At 40.9% G+C, this 13,725-nt stretch overlaps 1 protein-coding gene across 1 annotated transcript in view; it reads right to left on the bottom strand.

Moving 5' to 3' along the window:
* Positions 1-12,601, bottom strand: part of osbpl5 (oxysterol binding protein-like 5) — a 44,337-nt gene extending 31,736 nt beyond the window's left edge. Inside the window, exons 1-2 of the mRNA XM_069721752.1 lie at positions 12,405-12,601; positions 212-273 (exon numbers count right to left, since the gene is read on the bottom strand). The gene's annotated coding sequence lies outside the window, so the exon portion shown is untranslated. The remainder of the gene's footprint in view (positions 1-211; positions 274-12,404) is intronic.
* Between the last annotated feature and the right edge of the window lie 1,124 nt (positions 12,602-13,725).

Raw genomic sequence — 13,725 nt, 5'->3', positions numbered from 1 at the left:
GACTGATGCCAAGGAGGAAATCAGTTCACAAAAATTAAACAAGCACATCTAAAGTACTCTAAGCAGTCAGAACCTTGGACTGCAACATGGAAATGGAACATGCAAACCACTTGGTTAACTCAAGCTAATTCAGACAGGCAGCCAATTTAACAGAGCGTATGCATTATTAAGAAATTAAAGAGCGGGCCCGGCAGGTGAGAGCTCAGCTTACCTTTCACCTGGGCCGCAGGAGACACAGCATCCAGAGGCCTTTGTTGGAGCAGCCTGTCTCACCTGCAGAGATACAAAAGTTGGAATAAGGTTTCACTTTATCTCACAGTGCAAACACACAAAACTGCCTCACCACCAGTGTCTCGCCTTCCCATGCTCCTCCTGGTCACACCACTGTGCTAAGGCCCCGCCCCACTCGGTCCCAGTCCCTGAAGGAGCTGTTAACATCTCTCTGTTTTACACCTGCACACACACAACTAGTTAGTCACTTACCAACGGTTCAGTAGCTTGAGACCGGTCTCAGGCTTTAGACTATTTGAGCAGCGCATCGTGAATTAAATTTCCCAGGAAAGATAATTAAAATGAAAAGATTCAATGAAAGCACTCTCGATGCTTTTTCATGAAAAGCTTCTGTTTTACTAAGTCAACAGAAACACGGCCAACCACTACTCAAACACACGTGGACATATTCATGCAGTTCTACCACTGTTACACTATACAAATACACACCCTACTAGGATGTGAATCCAGGAAAATTGGGAGCGGGAAAAGCAGGAATCTGATGGCTGTGAACAGAACAATGTCCATTACAAAACACACCTACTTGTATTTGTCGTATATTAAGGGTTGTACTTGACGTATATTGTAATGTTTACAGCTAAAAATGTGTTTTTCACTACCCGTTCTGGCCTAACTCGAAAAGCCTTATAATCCTGCTTGTGGAGCGAACAATGCATTCTCGAACAGCTGGGATGTGTGATAAGCCACAAATCCAAAAACCAAACCTAAACACACACAGACACATCGATTCACAAGGCAACATGCACACACACACACACACACACACACACACACACACACACACACACACACACACACACACACACACACACACACACACACACACACACACACACACACACACACCTCTAATATAAAACAAACACATTAATATGATGAACAGATTCACAAATACTGCAATCAATCAACTCATCAATTTCAGTACTGCAACGGTCATGGTTAAAGGAAATAATTTATATTTTTGCTGGATCATTACCATTTCAAAGGGTAGGAGAAGTTCACCAATTAAAAGAGAAATCACAAATTCCCACTCTGCCAGCGTGGATCACTGCTGATAACTCCAGTTAATAATCTAACAGCGAACCAACAAGTGTAAAATGGGCTGGGCAGCGCTGTCGGAATCTGTGCCTTTAAATCCTATCGCCGAGCAAAGGAGGAAGCCATAACAACTCGAGTAAGTCTAACCTAAATAAGAAGTGAACTGAAAGAGAATCCCCGCGCTGACAGCGCTCAAGAGGCAAAGACAAAGACGGGAGGTGGCACAGAGGAGATGGGGCTAAACACAGAAAGCAAAGAGAGGAAAAACAGAGAGACGTGGAGAAGGTGGAAGGAAGGGGCAACTTAGGATCGTCTCAGAGGGAAATCGCATACTCAGAACAGCTGTTTTGTTTTGTCCCGCACAAAAAAGACACAAGAATGATCAAATGTACAAAGTGTGCAAACGAGAAGTGAGGGAAGACACTATGACCTAGAAAGTGGCATGGTTTGGATGGAAGGACTCCAGAGCTAAACAGGCCCTACACACTTCGACCTGACCCACATTTCCTCATTCGGACCAGATGTTTTAAGTATCTGTCCTCAGGACCGTTTCACGGCGCTGTAAATTAATCTACATAATGACATTGGGAGACTGCATTTAGCATGTGATCAAAGATTTGGTAAAAAGTGAAAAAAATCTGGCTCAACACTTTTAACAGGCGATAATCACCGTCTCTTCCTGTTTAGACTCGAGGTTGTCAACGCGTTTACTTTCTCCTCATGAACTTTCACTTTCTCCATATGAATATGCTATTCATATAACTGGGCCAGATCAAATTCAGCAAGGGAACAATCAGCCACACCAGCCCTACAAATTGAAAACTATATGGTTATGGATGGCTGAAGCACTGCCACATGCATATTGTATAACCAACATTCTGCATGCTTCTCTCCAAGCATACAACTAAGTAACATTTACATAAGAGCACTGTCAGTTCGCCAACTTCCGCAGCAGAGAGCCAAGACTGACTCACAGGAGGGGTCCCGGCCAGATCCTGCCCACCGATTTATAGTTGTGTCTCTGGCTCAATTTAATGAAACAATAGGAAGGGTGTGAATAACAACCTGGGGCTGGAAGTAGGTACTCTAACTCAGAATATAGTAGTGGCTAGAGACTGGTACACGTGTATTCACATCTATATCTACAGTGTTTGAAATTCTGCACACAACTATTCAGACTGTGGTTTTACAGATATAGATTCTTCACCTCCTCCGAGAATCGAAATCTTAATTGTGTCTATGTTTACCTGTCCGTCTTGTCACAAACTTTAACAGGTCTTTTGCTTTCAAGTAGTTTGCGAAAGCAAAAAAAGATAACCTTGCATTAATGCACCATATAGACTCCAGGTCTGTTAACTGGTTGTTGATTATTCCTCTCCCAGCAGAAGACTCTCTCTGTGTCTCATTTTGGATACTTGTTCTGATAGTGCACAACAAGTTAGTGCACTTACTTAAGTAGTGCGGAAATGTCGATTGGGCGGTGTTGCGTATTAACCAGAAATGACGATGGTAATATTTGAATTCATCACCCGTGAAAATATCTACAGGTTTGTTTATTTATTTTACTAAAACATGTTTTCGCATCCCCTGTTTCACACACAGTAAACGTACTGATGACTTTTAGGGGACAACAACGTGTACAACTTGCATTTGTATGGTGCCGTCTTCACTGCAACAGCTGCAGCTTCTTCGGCGGCCGATTTCAGCAGTTCCTCTCTTTCCGTTATGTCGCCAAGATGGTGACCGTTGAAGTGCCCAGCATTTCACACTCAACTTTTCGACCAGTAGGAGTACACGACCCCGATACTCATAGTGTAGATTAGGGATGGGAATATCAAGCAAAACTCCTATTCGAAATTCGCTCTGCACTATTAAGACTTTTCTTCGAATATTCGCCTTCTAAAGGGCATCTTTTTAGCAGCCACCTTTATCCACCGTCGTCTCCACCCATGCATGACCACTTAGCCTAATGTACTTTGAAGCTGCAGCAGGTCACACGTGGCTCTGCTGCAAAGGTCGACAGAAGTCAACAGCCAAATATAAAGTCTGTCTGTTTAGGGAGAAAGTCTTTTAAATGAATTGATCGCTAGACCGAGTCCTTGATTTGCTCCTGTATCTGAGACTCTAATCCAACTGGATAATGAAGGGTGGTGTTTAAATATTTCCTTTCTGTACACAGGAACTGTTTGTCCAGTAAAGACTAGATAACCCAGACAAACAGACCATAAACTTCCAGCCTCACAACAGAAAAATCAGACCGCTGAGACACGGGGACACAACGTGAGCACTCACTGCTCGTAATGGCAGCAGATTAGACTTCACAAGAATGGCACCAGGTTTAGGGGCACTTAACAGTAAGAGCACTCAAATGGCTTACAGACTAATTATTGCTCATCACATGCCCTCCCACCCTGGGGCCTTTTGTTTGTGCTATTAGGTTGGCACAATAAAACTGGTAAGCAACTTGTTCTATCCAGCAAAATGGCCATCATCTCAATATGCATCTGGGGAGTGATTATGCTCTTGTAATCAATAAACAAATTATGAAAAACAATGTTTATTTGGTCCAATTTGTAAATTTCACTGTGGAAGAAAAAAATACTGTAGCGCAAAGAAGAAAACTCAGCTGTAAAGGAGCTTCGGTAGATGTGTTTGTCCTGCGTAAAGGGCAACTTTTGCAACTTTTATAAGCTCTTAATCATTACAAAATCGGAAGTATATCTCACTTCCCTACATGCTGCCTACGCCGAGTTCTCCCTCTTCATCTGCCAGACTCTACTTCCCTGTTTTTGGTGGGCTCACCTCCAGAGAAGCCAGGGTCAAACCTATCCGATATCAGCAGCCTGGGCAGCAGCTTTGGAAGGAACAGATTGCAAAGCATTCTGGTTGTCATAGGATTGTAGAGTGGTAGGGACTGACAAAACTTCAAACTTTCCATTTCAAGTGACTTTCCAGCAGTGAAACTCCTCTTCAAACACGTCTAATAAATGTATAATGTGTCTGTAACCGTGTCACACTGGCAAGTATTGCTCTGACAAAGCCCAATTATTACATTTTAAAGACTTTGTGTTGTACTCCTCATAGAGCCCATCATTCTGCATTATAACTACCAAAATAATAACCTGTGAATGGCAATTTATCTTCATAATAGAACTGACTCTGTGGGAGGCCAGGGTTTTAAATGGGGCTGGGAACACCAGGTTGTTCTTTATTGTTACAGACATGAAACACAATTGCAAAGCAGAAGAGGGAGGACAGGGTGTCTGAATACCTCTTTTATACAGGAGACATACGTATTGCATGGTTTTATTAATCCTTACACAAGTACCACATCAATTTTAGTGTCAGTTAGCTCCTTTCTCTTGCTCTCTCATGCTTTCCCACCTTTCTCTCTCCCCTAGAAGACAGTAAAGTAAAATGTAAACATCAGTTTGATTAAATAAAATTCCCCCCGCTGACTTAGACCTCTGTTTAGCAAAGCCTTGCGGTGTCAATCAACCCAGGACATGATAAAATCTATGCGCCCAATCAGATTGCCCACCAGTCCACTTCAATATCTCGATTTGTACACTGTAAACAGAGTTTCCTTTTTTCACTGTGCTTCCCACTGCCTAGCAATTTCCCAATGGTAAACACAGAAATATGTGTGTTATGTACACTGCAAGTTAGCCACAGTTAATATGTTTAACATATTGATATTTCTTTGCACCTTCTTAACATTTGAATGTCTGCTTGAAAGTAAATGTCAAACATGGAGAACGAGGGGCACCATCACTTGTCATGTCCCCAGTTTACACAATGGTTAATGAAGCAGAAAATAAACAACAGATAACTGTGCTGGCTATGGTACCAGCGCTGCTCTGGAAATTATTGGCACGATTGGAAGAGGACACTGATCAATCACTAAATGAGGCTTCAATGTCAAAACCAGCAGCAAAATCTACTCAGTGCAAAAAACACCATATAATCTGGCACTAAAGGAATTCTTTGTCATTTTAGAAAGAAAATACACTTGTTTGCTGCCATGCTGGGCGGTAAACACGAAGATCGATATCAATTTCATCTCTTTGCCTTCAGTAAAAAGATCAGACCAAGACGTGTTTACCTAAGTTCAAAAGAGTGGAAGCAGGGGGGAATGCTAGAAGCAGAGAGGCGCAAACACTGGAGGGGAAAGACTGCAGTAATGAATGCTGCAGCGCTGATTTTAGAACTCTGAATAAATATCTTGTCCCACGTGACACCCGGTCACTGTTGGAAACCACTGTCACCACAAAATTCATACTGTCCATGGCCACTATCTGGTAAAAGTCACAGCCACCTTCCATTTACAAATGATGAGTGTACAATAGACCAAAGTAGGCCCGTCACAGCTATTACATCATCCCCTGCTCGCAATTATTCAAGATGATTGCAATCATCATGCATCGTTTCCATTCATCCGTATAAAAACAGCTGGATGAAACTATTTCCAGGTTGTTTTCTACCATTTGAAGTTTGAGTGATGGTCTTTAATTACTTCATCCCATTGAGCCCCCCTCTTCTGCTATAGGTGGAGAATTAGCGCCACCATAGCACAATGTTTATTAATTGACTAATGGTACCTGTCGTTGTCAGTGAATCCTTAAATTTCAGTAATAAACTTCATATATTGAAGTTCATATTTGTGTCGTATCTGAACATGTGCAGTTTTGGTTTACAAAGCCTAAAAGGCTTTTATATGTCCCAATGTTCAACGCCAATAAAAAATATCTTCTTCATAAGGTACATTGTTATACTATGATAAGGTCTATACTATGATATTGACATGAAATGAACAGGAAAAAAACAATTAAATCACTAATTTATTTATTTTTTATAGCAATAAATCGTCAATAAAACATTTCATGATTGTGATAGCCTGAGTCCAAAGATGTGATTTTGGGTGGATGATCCCTTTAAGACTGTATGATGGTCCTAGGTCATGGAAACCCGCCCCCACGGACTACTTCATTACGAAAACAGATACTACGGTCTCATAAATACATTCCTGACACCATTCCTTTCCGAAAGCAACAAAGCTGTAACATTACATTACCCGGTATCAACTGATTTTTTGTCTCTATAGCCAATGAAATGCCATGGCAGGAAAACATCAGCAGCCACATGCCAAAAATCTGAGCCAATCTGACGCAGTCTGCGCACAGCATCATGATGAACCCCCCAAAGAGGGTTTTAATGGACTGATGACGTAATAGAGCCATTCAGCAAGACCTCTTATAATAAAACACTGTTTTCAAAGTATGTCACAAACCTAAAACAGCCTGGCTGTAAATTTAACACAAATGCTGCGGTTAATCCCTTTAAACTGCAGATTATCGGCATTTGACATGGGGTGTGCACAGTGCCAATCATTTTCAGGGACTGGACAAAATCTCCGTCCAAGTCCTGCCACTCAGAAACAGCTTTAAATCGTAGACTGTGACAATGTGGAATGCTATTGCCTCATACTTGACCGTAGATAATTAGCAAAAGTGTTTATCACTGCGATGGAGTTGAAAAAAACCAAACACAGACATTATAAAAATGGATTGGCGATATGGGTCTAAAATAATATCACAGTATTAAAGGGTATTTCTGCAATAGAAATGTCTTTGAAATATTGAAAAATTTCTTATTATCAATTTTAAGAACATATAACTGCAACAAACAGTTTTAAATGTCAGCATAAATGTAACCGTTTGCATTCAAATATTCAGTAAAAACTAACATTAATTGTCTTTTACACTGCATAACAGTATGATGTCATTACGTCAACAAGTCAGAACATTGCCACTATCACGATATAAATTCTTTTAATTCTTCTTAATAATTATACCATTATCATTGTGAACGATTCTATATGGCACACCCCTTCATTACAAAGGCAGGAAGCTTCAACCCTCAGTTTGAATACCTCTGAGTAAAATCACATGGCTGTTTATTAACACAATTACGCACAGTGCTTTATTTATTCCACGTACACAAAACATTACTGCATCACAGAGACTCAAATCTTCAATAAAACTTGTCCTCAGCTTTACAACTGTACCTATAATTTCCACACAGGAAAACCGACAGCTAAGCTGGCAGCATTTACACAAGCAGGAACCCCATTCGGTAAGCTAAAGATGTGCGAGGGGTGGATATTGATTGCAGAGGCGCTGGCTGCCGTGAGAGTTCTCACGGCAGCTTGTAAAAAGCAGAGCGGTGGCTGTATGGTGTTAAACCTGCTCTATAAATACAGACAGCAGCAACACAGGAATAAAGTCAAAGGCCAGGGGTCAGGAGGTCCGCTGCACACCCTAAGTTAGTGTTAGTGTGTGTGTGTGTGTGTGTGTGTGTGTGTGTGTGTGTGTGTGTGTGTGTGTGTGTGTGTGTGTGTGTGTGTGTGTGTGTGTGTGTGTGTGAGAGAGAGATATATGGTAAGAAAGAGACAAAGAAAAAGGAACTGTGAGGTACATATTTTTGGAGTTTAAAGAAAAGAAACACAAAATTGTTGTAACCGGTAAGTCTGTGAAAAATAAGGAAGTATCAGGGAGAAAGACAATTTATATGGCTTCATTTTCAACTGCAGTCAAATCCTAAACTATGTTTTGCAATAAATAGGTTAGCACAGGTTGTCACAAGTTGAACGGGTGAACAAACAGGAGACAACCACATGGCAGAAGACTGATGAAAGGCCGTTAAGTTTACAGTACGCTGGTTGAAAGGGCCGTCTGTCCTTTGGGTTTTTGGTAAAGGAAACAATAAGAAAACAGAAGAGATTATAAGACACACAATGCTTGTAAAATTACCAGCACTCTCACAAGAGAGAAATCCAGTTTCCAGTTATATTGTAAAATGTCTCGACTCAGACATAAATATAGTTTCAGAAGTCTTAAAGAACCAAATGTTTGTCTCTGTCTCACTTCGGTAATGAGAAAAGGGAAAGCTGCTTCCCCAGGTTAATGAGGTACGGACACAGAAGACTGCTGTTTACAGACATTACATGGTGTTATAATCCCAGTGTTAATATAAAGAACAGTAGATGAAATTGGACCAGAGGGGAATTTGCATTTCATAGGCAGGTGTAACAATGAAAGGAATGTGGCTTTTATAGTATGATAGCTAGACAAACAATATAGATTGGTTAATAGCTTTAACATTCTTACTTCATGCTTGGGCTCATGCAGCTCTATCCTTCCAGTTTAATCATTAGGTCATAAAACACCCTTCAAAATGTCACTGCTGTTGTACTGTGTTCACATGGAAGAGTTTTCTCTTGGGGGAAAAAAAAAGGTGATATTTTATGACAAAGGATCCATTTTTGGACATAAAGACCAAGTTTTGAGCTGTAAAGTAACTTTGGAAAAATAAATTGTGCAGGACACAGAAGGGGAAGGGAAGCTTGGCACAATAGAGGCTGCTAAAAGTGCATTTGCTCTCTGGGGGCAGAGAGACGGATTCAATGTGGAGCAGTATTAGCCTAGATTCCCCCACTAGATGTCGGGGAAAGCATTTACATCTCAGGGGAAATGGAACGAAGCTGAGCCACTTATCATCCGTGGAGGAGGGTGCTTCCATTGTGAAGAGCGGTCAGATTCAAACTAACGGGTATCTTTTGGAAAATTACTGGGAAACAATCTTCACCCTTTAAAGGCAACCAGGAGCAGCCAAAAATGTCATTTAAAAAAAAAAAAAAAAAAAAAAAAAAAAGAATGACCTCATTGTTCCAGTTTGGGGCCTCTTTGCCTGCATTTGTAATGTATATTAGTGATTAGAGAGGAGGGATGACATGCAACAAAGGTCCGCAGCCAGCATATCCAACCACCAGGATACCCCTGGGTGGCTTCTGCAGTTTCTGAGTATCCGTCACAGCACAGTATGGAAGTTGGGACATCTGTTGCTGTGTCTTCCTGCTAGAAAAAGCAGCGATTAAAAAAAAAAAAACGCCCCCCAAAAAAACCTCACCATCACTATCCACCCACAGAAAGTGACTCAAACAGCTCTTCACGTTCTCACCACCCTTTTTTCCTCTTCCCTCCATTCACTACCACTCTCTCTGTTTGTCATTCACAGCACAGCAAAGCCACAGTTCTAGTTGATAGGCTTAGGGCCCAACACCATTAAATATCCCCATCTGATTAGGGCAAGGTAGACTGTCACATGGCAGGACTTTGTATGTTAGCAGATTAGGACAGAAAACCTCACATCATTATTAAAGCAAAAATGGAATAAGTGTTTTTTTTACTTAGCTATAGAGCAATAATTAATTAATTAATTCAGTCTGATGAGGGGCATTAGAAAGATACTATTTAAAGCAACAAAATCAGATAAGCACATAGGAGCGTTGTCTGTCGTCAATGATTCCATGACCCACTTCCAATCACCATGCAATATTAATGACCTTCAAATTCTTGCTAGGTCACTATCTCTGCTATTGACACCATTTGCAGTCAGATCAATTTTTGTCCAACGCGAGCCTGACAGAGAATCCTAATGCTGCATATCAGACCTCTATCGTTCAATGTAACCCGCTCTAAAAGATGCAGACAGATCGGCGAAAGATTCAGGCGACAAAGCAAATACAGAATTTGCAGATCTTTGACAAACAGAGAAAGTAGGGGGGGCAAGGAACTAACTGTCATTTCTCGCTCCGCTGCAATTTCCCAGACATCACCTAACATTTCACTTCTGGCTCTCTGGTAATCATTTCCTCCTGCGCCTGCCTTCTCTCGGGATTTTCTTCTCCGCCGTTTTGAGTGACACATTCCGGTAACGCTTTTAAGCATTAACTAAAGTGCACTTCAGTGTTATTCTCGTCTCAAGCGAAGCCCAACTGTACATAATACCAGACAATTAAAGATGACAAACTTTTCTATCTTCGTCCAGACTGGAAATAGAGATGGATGAGGCGAAGTGCCACTGAATAGTCTCTACAGTATACCCCCGAGCCACACTCAGACACCGATTAGGAGTTTTGAAAAAAAAACAACTGATGATAACATTGTTCACCTTTTGTTTTCAATGAATGCAAACAGACTGATCAGGTTTAATTTGTTTTTTAGTTGTGACTTAAGATACTTAGACATTTTGCTGTATAAAAATAACCTTCTAATATACAAACTATGTAATGAAGACTCTCCTTCCACATGACTTCAAACCTACTATATTTTGGCGGTTCTTCAGATTTATTGGCTGATGTAAAGTGCTTCCAATATATCTAAAATATGCCAATATTGACTATGACAGTTGAGGTGTGTGTGGGGGGGGATACAGCAGAGTATCAATATTGTTGGGCAGTAATGAATTGATATACATGCACGTAAGATATCACTATGACAGATGTGTGCAAAATTTCTTAGAGGTTTTTATGACCATGCTAGTAAGTCGTGCCTGTTTGATAATCCCACATGACAACATATTTGCTTGACGACATAATTTGCAGGTGAAAAGAGGTCATATATCAGGATATATGTTGTAGCAGCATTATGTAAAATGTTGAAAATCACAATAATATCCTATTGTTACTTAAATATCATGGGGCCTCTGGTAATTCCCACCCCTAAATATTGAAAAATATAGTGATCTAGTTTCAATCAGAAGTAGGGCTGAGGAATGTATCAATATTACATCATACAGTAATATAATATCATCTTAGATTTTGAAGATCAGAAAAAGGTGATATGACATTAGCAGGGTTTTCCCAACATTGGTAAAGCAAGGTTTATAGTGAAGCTATAGGTGCTCTGAAAAAACAAACCACGTGGATGGTGCACCTATTATAATGGGAGGGGAAACCTTGGCATAAATGCTGTCTTTCCCTGGTTTGAAAGACTGCAGTACACAACAGTGATGTAAATGTTAATATTTTGCGGAAACACCAGCCTGCATCCTTGCAATATCGTTCCAATATGGATATCGGGGTATTTGGTCATAAATACTGTGATATTAGATTTTGTACTATCACAAGCCCCGTATTTCATTTTTAACCGAAAGCAGTCAAGTTGTGTCATTGCAAGGACATAAACAGGTTGTATAATTAAAGAAAACAAACAAAAACAAAAACAAAAACAAACAAAAAAAACTCCACCGGTGCTTGCTCTGTAAAAAAAAAAAAAGAGGTCTCTGCAGGGAAGCCTGCTGGCAATCCCAATGTGCTGCTGGTGAACACATGACAAAGGTTACAGGTTTGGCATTGCACTAGCAGCAGAAGAGCTGAACCATGCTGAGGATTTCTTGACCCTGGCACCGCATTCATTTGACATTTAAATGCCTGCCAGGGCATTGAACTAAACGCAACACCGTGCATATATGCCTTTTACGTTTCCTCGGATCTACGGAGGTTGTTTCGGAAGTACAATTCATTCGGTTATTATTACCAAGATCTCTTGCTCTGCCACATGCTGAAACGGTGCAGGGAAACGTTATCGCTTTTAAAAATAATAATAATAATAATAAAAAAACAAATTTAAATTTTTTTTTTTTTTTAGATCGGTCCAATTTAGCGGATACGGGATAATCAAACAGAGGTTACTTGCCCTTGCTCGTCACGGGCACCCCCCACCCACACACACACCCCACCGGGGGGGCATCGAGCGAGGCTCCCGGTTGCTATGCAAACGACTGACAGCAAAGCCGCCGCCGCCGCAGCAGCCGCATGGGGGGGGGGGGGGGGGGCACGGCACGGTCCGGTCCGCTAACGTGGAGATGGGGGCTTTTACTTCAGGTGGCAAGCTAAGTCACGTTAGCCGCTGCCCAGCCAGACCAAACACACTCGGATAACGTTTCTGCCACCACCGGCCGAGATTCATCCAAATATAGCGACGCTAGGATACCTCAAAAAAATATATATATATATATATATATACCGTGTAGATCCCGTGAAAAAGAAAAAAAAAACCTCCTGCTACTGGAGCCCCGCTAGTTAGCATAAGTTAGCACATAAAAAAAAATAATAATATATATATAAATATATATGTTAGTTGAGTAATTACAAGTAACGCTTGCTAAAAATAGCAGGTTATTCTTCTCGCTTGTGTTGGCGTATAGTGTGGTAAGAGAGCAGTTATACTCACTCTTTTGTCGACCAAGGGCAGCGCTCATACAGTTGTTTCACAGCTTCCTCCCCCGGTCCAGCGTCATAGCACGGGTCTGGGTGAGACAGCTGGGTCGAGGGGACAGCAGCAGGCGGGCTGAGGCGGACGGCTGGAGGAGAAGTTGCTCCGTTTCAACATGGAGAGTGCGGAGTGGGGAGACTGGATCCTCCTGCTGCGGTTCGACGAGCGCACACACACACACACACATATACACGCGCACACACAGACAGAGGGAGCTCTGGCGACACCTGTGGTCGCGGCAGCGTACTACACCTGCTGTAACGTCTTAGCCGTGGAGATCGACCGAGCTGTGTAGCGCTCCAAGAGAAAAAACAATACTGCACGTTTTCACTTTCACATATTACGTATTTAAATCCCTATTCTTCAGTTGAATTGAAAAAAAAAATGTATTTCATAAATTATTAACAGCACGTGACAAATTTAAGACCCTCAAACTGCATCTGAAAATACCATCTCGTGGATGTTTGCCACCGTCAACCCTTCAAATCGCAGTCTACATCCGTGTCTTTAGTGTATGCAGTGAAGACTTTGAAAGGTATGGCTGTAAGAAGCTACAGATTCTAAAAGGTGGATGTATCACACATTTTCAACTCAACAGCACAGAAGAGCTCCACCCAAGGTTGACACCCAAGATTAGAGCCACGAATTCAGTATCAGAACCAAAAGTTAAGTAGTCACAATCAAACCTTCAGTTTTAAATGTGAAATGTGTTCATAATCTTCCCCCCTGCTCCTGAGTTATGGCGTAAAATAATGGACAGTTTTGCAGAACATTTTGATATCACAGTGAAGTTTACCTTTGACCTTTTGGATATTAACTGTCACGACTTCATAATACACATACAACGTATGATGTACAAATAATATATAGGCCACCTTTCTTTCTGCAAACTGAATGTTCATTATAGCTTTACTGATCTAAAAAAGTGATGCTCAGCCACGTGAGAGTTGCAAAATTACATAAGCATTTTAATATCAAATACACTCAGTCAGAAGTCAGGTTTTAATTTAAAGAAAGTTTAGGCAACATCTCCTAATAGTTGTGTGGCTCAAATCTTCATGTGTGTATGTGTATATTTTTCAGATAATTTTTTTTTTTTTTTAAAGCGAAAACTGTAATCCATTATCGTGGATTTAATGGCACGTACGCACTGAGCTCATCATTGAATTTGGATCATCCTGTTATGTTTTTGTCCTGTTTTAATTTTGTATTTGCAGGTTGAATTGTTGTCATAATGGCTATAGCTCTTTGTATACTTTTTTATTGCAACTCACAGCAT

This window comes from Brachyistius frenatus, unplaced genomic scaffold (assembly GCF_029030835.1).
Source record: "Brachyistius frenatus isolate BFR_SWC_R1_liver_20210118 unplaced genomic scaffold, ASM2903083v1 Contig_272, whole genome shotgun sequence".
In the NCBI taxonomy this organism is placed as follows: Eukaryota; Metazoa; Chordata; class Actinopteri; family Embiotocidae; genus Brachyistius; species Brachyistius frenatus.
The sequence above is the reverse complement of the archived record's forward strand: the minus strand, read 5'-3'. Positions and strand labels throughout refer to the sequence as shown.